Source organism: Schistocerca piceifrons, unplaced genomic scaffold (genome assembly GCF_021461385.2).
Source record: "Schistocerca piceifrons isolate TAMUIC-IGC-003096 unplaced genomic scaffold, iqSchPice1.1 HiC_scaffold_1978, whole genome shotgun sequence".
Lineage (NCBI taxonomy): Eukaryota > Metazoa > Arthropoda > Insecta > Orthoptera > Acrididae > Schistocerca > Schistocerca piceifrons.
In genome coordinates this window covers 67,501-72,500 of record NW_025727876.1, presented here as the reverse complement: position 1 = coordinate 72,500, position 5,000 = coordinate 67,501, and the positions used below count along the sequence as shown (strand labels likewise).

General features: G+C 51.8%; 1 non-coding gene across 1 annotated transcript in view; it reads left to right on the top strand.

The window, feature by feature from the left end:
* The first annotated feature begins 4,387 nt into the window (after nt 1-4,387).
* The window catches only part of LOC124741707, a 1,909-nt gene continuing 1,296 nt past the window's right edge, over nt 4,388-5,000 (top strand). Inside the window, exon 1 of the ribosomal RNA XR_007010039.1 lies at nt 4,388-5,000. This exon is cut by the window's right edge and continues 1,296 nt beyond it. This is a non-coding gene — a ribosomal RNA (small subunit ribosomal RNA).

Sequence of the window (5,000 nt, the reverse complement as noted above, 5' to 3'; positions counted from 1 at the left end):
AATGTACACAGATGGAACATTTTGGACTGGAACCAGATTACCCGTACACACGGCGCTGATTAGTAATCAATGCAGAGCCATCAAACTACAGAATATATATACAACTGTCCGTATACATGCTGAAAGAGTCTGCCCACAATGGGAACCACACGTCAGCCAGCCACTCTGATCACGCACCACTCTCTGCTTCTAACGGGCGCACATACAATATGTAAGCACCAGCATGGAACAACATCCAGTGCATCCTCTCCGCCACATTACACAATCCACACTATCACAACCAGACCAGGAGGTCCATGCGGAAAATACAATATCCCACCCTTTCGACATCCACCATTGCGCAGATCAGGCACCAACACCCACACATGTCCTATACAACGGTGCACCCAACATCACAATAGTACCTCCTGTCACAGCGCACAAACAATGACATGAGTCAAAGACACAGGTCTGACACAAGCATAGAATTGGAGCGCCGCCTCTAATAAGCCAAAGGTGCATCCTGACGTGACAAATCTGATCATGTCACAAGCATTCACTTACTATAATCACTATCAACGAACCTGCCGCCCCCGCCCCCCCCTACACCTTTCCTTACAACAACGTGTAACCTAACCTAACCTAACCTATGTTGTACCTTAACCTAACCTATGTTGTACCTTAACCTAACCTATGTTGTACCTTAACCTAACCTATGTTGTACCTTAACCTAACCTATGTTGTGCCTTAACCTAACCTATGTTGTGCCTTAACCTAACCTATGTTGTGCCTTAACCTAACCTATGTTGTGCCTTAACCTAACCTATGTTGTGCCTTAACCTAACCTATGTTGTGCCTTAACCTAACCTATGTTGTGCCTTAACCTAACCTATGTTGTGCCTTAACCTAACCCATGTTGTGCCTTAACCTAACCCATGTTGTGCCTTAACCTAACCCATGTTGTGCCTTAACCTAACCCATGTTGTGCCTTAACCTAACCCATGTTGTGCCTTAACCTAACCCATGTTGTGCCTTAACCTAACCCATGTTGTGCCTTAACCTAACCCATGTTGTGCCTTAACCTAACCCATGTTGTGCCTTAACCTAACCCATGTTGTGCCTTAACCTAACCTATGTTGTGCCTTAACCTAACCCATGTTGTGCCTTAACCTAACCTATGTTGTGCCTTAACCTAACCTATGTTGTGCCTTAACCTAACCTATGTTGTGCCTTAACCTAACCTATGTTGTGCCTTAACCTAACCTATGTTGTGCCTTAACCTAACCCATGTTGTGCCTTAACCTAACCCATGTTGTGCCTTAACCTAACCCATGTTGTGCCTTAACCTAACCCATGTTGTGCCTTAACCTAACCCATGTTGTGCCTTAACCTAACCCATGTTGTGCCTTAACCTAACCCATGTTGTGCCTTAACCTAACCCATGTTGTGCCTTAACCTAACCCATGTTGTGCCTTAACCTAACCCATGTTGTGCCTTAACCTAACCCATGTTGTGCCTTAACCTAACCCATGTTGTGCCTTAACCTAACCCATGTTGTGCCTTAACCTAACCCATGTTGTGCCTTAACCTAACCCATGTTGTGCCTTAACCTAACCCATGTTGTGCCTTAACCTAACCCATGTTGTGCCTTAACCTAACCCATGTTGTGCCTTAACCTAACCCATGTTGTGCCTTAACCTAACCCATGTTGTGCCTTAACCTAACCCATGTTGTGCCTTAACCTAACCCATGTTGTGCCTTAACCTAACCCATGTTGTGCCTTAACCTAACCCATGTTGTGCCTTAACCTAACCCATGTTGTGCCTTAACCTAACCTATGTTGTGCCTTAACCTAACCTATGTTGTGCCTTAACCTAACCCATGTTGTGCCTTAACCTAACCCATGTTGTGCCTTAACCTAACCCATGTTGTGCCTTAACCTAACCCATGTTGTGCCTTAACCTAACCCATGTTGTGCCTTAACCTAACCCATGTTGTGCCTTAACCTAACCCATGTTGTGCCTTAACCTAACCCATGTTGTGCCTTAACCTAACCCATGTTGTGCCTTAACCTAACCCATGTTGTGCCTTAACCTAACCCATGTTGTGCCTTAACCTAACCCATGTTGTGCCTTAACCTAACCCATGTTGTGCCTTAACCTAACCCATGTTGTGCCTTAACCTAACCCATGTTGTGCCTTAACCTAACCCATGTTGTGCCTTAACCTAACCCATGTTGTGCCTTAACCTAACCCATGTTGTGCCTTAACCTAACCCATGTTGTGCCTTAACCTAACCCATGTTGTGCCTTAACCTAACCCATGTCGTGCCTTAACCTAACCCATGTCGTGCCTTAACCTAACCCATGTCGTGCCTTAACCTAACCCATGTCGTGCCTTAACCTAACCCATGTCGTGCCTTAACCTAACCCATGTCGTGCCTTAACCTAACCCATGTCGTGCCTTAACCTAACCCATGTCGTGCCTTAACCTAACCCACGTCGTGCCTTAACCTAACCCACGTCGTGCCTTAACCTAACCCACGTCGTGCCTTAACCTAACCCACGTTGTCGCCTAACGTAACCCACGTTGTCGCCTAACGTAACCCACGTTGTCGCCTAAACCTGCTCTGTAATTGTTATACGACTCGTTCAATTAGTGTAGTGTTGCCCACCCGCAACCCTCGCAATATAGTTCGCTACTCGCACTCCCCGCTCCCCTGTGTATCGCTTCATGTTAAACACCTTGCAAGTCTTGCTCACTTTCCACATGCTCCTGCTGTACACTGTAATGTGGATGGCAGCAGGACGTACATGCCGCCCCTCCCCACGTCCCCACCTTGCCCCCTGCCTTCGCAAGCTGGTTGGTGAGAACTTTGCATGTTCAATGCCCTCCGCATGCGACGTACTCAGGCTACGTTGTGGTGCGGCCTGTGTCAACTGTCCGCTAATGTCGTACGCGTAAACCACAATCTGTACTGCACATTCGTCCTTATGTACTGAATGATACATCGTGGCACATGTGTGACCGTACAACGACTGCGCCCAAAAACGGCGGACCATACAGTGCAAATATTGTGCACGCAGCTACGTGTCGTCTCCCTATGAGAGCTGGATTGCAGTGTGGTACGCCATAGAGACGTGTGGGAGGAACGGACGCCGTGGATGGCGATCAGCATGAGCTGTCTGTTGATGTATTCGGACCTAGTCGTCTCTCCTCACACACCGTGATGGCATGGTGCACCGCGTTCCATATCTGCGACATGCTACAGAGGCCGGTTGACAGTCGTTCGAGCAATGGACATCGCATACGTACGGGGGCCACCTTCCACGTATTGTCTAGGCGTGCACATTTTGTTGCGTGTATGTGGGCAGACGTAGTGTGGCGTGACACCTGACACAGGCATGCAATAATCGTGGAAGTTGCAAATGGCGATGGACGCCTGCGTTTTCTGGTGAAGTTACGCAAATGAACAAATGGTAACCTGTTGTGGTGCGGTTGTTCTCGCTAGGGGTGAATCGGTGATGGCGACGATAGGTTGAGGTACTAACCGGTTGTTCCAGCGATACCCACCATGCCGACGAAACTGAACGGCATCTGGGTGTGAAGCGATACGCGGCGGTGGCTGGGTGGGACCGTCCCCGGCCGGTGAGGGGGCGCCTCCCGGCGTGCTGGCCGCGCGGTGCGTGGGCGCACGCGCTACAGCCGGCTGGTGGGGGCGGCCAGTGGCAGGCGCGCCGGCCGACGGACGCGGCAGGCGTCGCAGCTGCGCGCCGGCGCACCCTGCGCGCGGCGCCGTGCGGCCAAAGTAGGTCCTCGCGGGCCCGGTGCGAAGCGCGGTGGACATCTTCAGTGTGCTGGTCCGATTGAGGACTGTGTGCGTTGAGGATGCGCTGCCGCCCGGCGCTCGGCGCCGCGACGCCGTCTGCTGCTCGGTCGCCCCAGCGGTTCTCGCTGGTGGTTTGTATCGCAGCTGTGCGGATGTGTTGGCGCGTGCGCTGTGCTGGGAGAGTTCGCTTCGGCACCCAAGTGGGGCTTTTGTCCTTCTGTGGCGCTGGCGTTGGAGCTGCCGGTCACCGTAGGTGGCGCGTGTTGTCTCCCGCCGGCAATGCCACGACAGCACGCTCCCGGGCCTCTGTCGGCAGCGGCAAGCTCAGTTGGGAGCACGGGTGGTCGCACCGAAAGCGTCTACTCGCCTAACTCCGGGCGATTGCGCCTCTCTCGAACCCGACCAAGTACTTGGGACGGCGCTGCGCGCCGCCGGGACCTGAGAGGGTTTCGAGGTGTATTGTGCAGGGGAGCTCAGCCTCCTCCTGTTTGCAGAATGATTGAGCGGACGCTTGCGTGTTCGCGCGGGCCCCCGGGACACACTCCCGGGCGGCCGGCTGCTCAGCTCTAGTTGACGCAGCTCCCTGGTTGATCCTGCCAGTAGTCATATGCTTGTCTCAAAGATTAAGCCATGCATGTCTCAGTACAAGCCGCATTAAGGTGAAACCGCGAATGGCTCATTAAATCAGTTATGGTTCCTTAGATCGTACCCACGTTACTTGGATAACTGTGGTAATTCTAGAGCTAATACATGCAAACAGAGTCCCGACCAGAGATGGAAGGGACGCTTTTATTAGATCAAAACCAATCGGTCGGCTCGTCCGGTCCGTTTGCCTTGGTGACTCTGAATAACTTTGGGCTGATCGCACGGTCCTCGTACCGGCGACGCATCTTTCAAATGTCTGCCTTATCAACTGTCGATGGTAGGTTCTGCGCCTACCATGGTTGTAACGGGTAACGGGGAATCAGGGTTCGATTCCGGAGAGGGAGCCTGAGAAACGGCTACCACATCCAAGGAAGGCAGCAGGCGCGCAAATTACCCACTCCCGGCACGGGGAGGTAGTGACGAAAAATAACGATACGGGACTCATCCGAGGCCCCGTAATCGGAATGAGTACACTTTAAATCCTTTAACGAGTATCTATTGGAGGGCAAGTCTGGTGCCAGCAGCCGCGGTAATTCCAGCTCCAATAG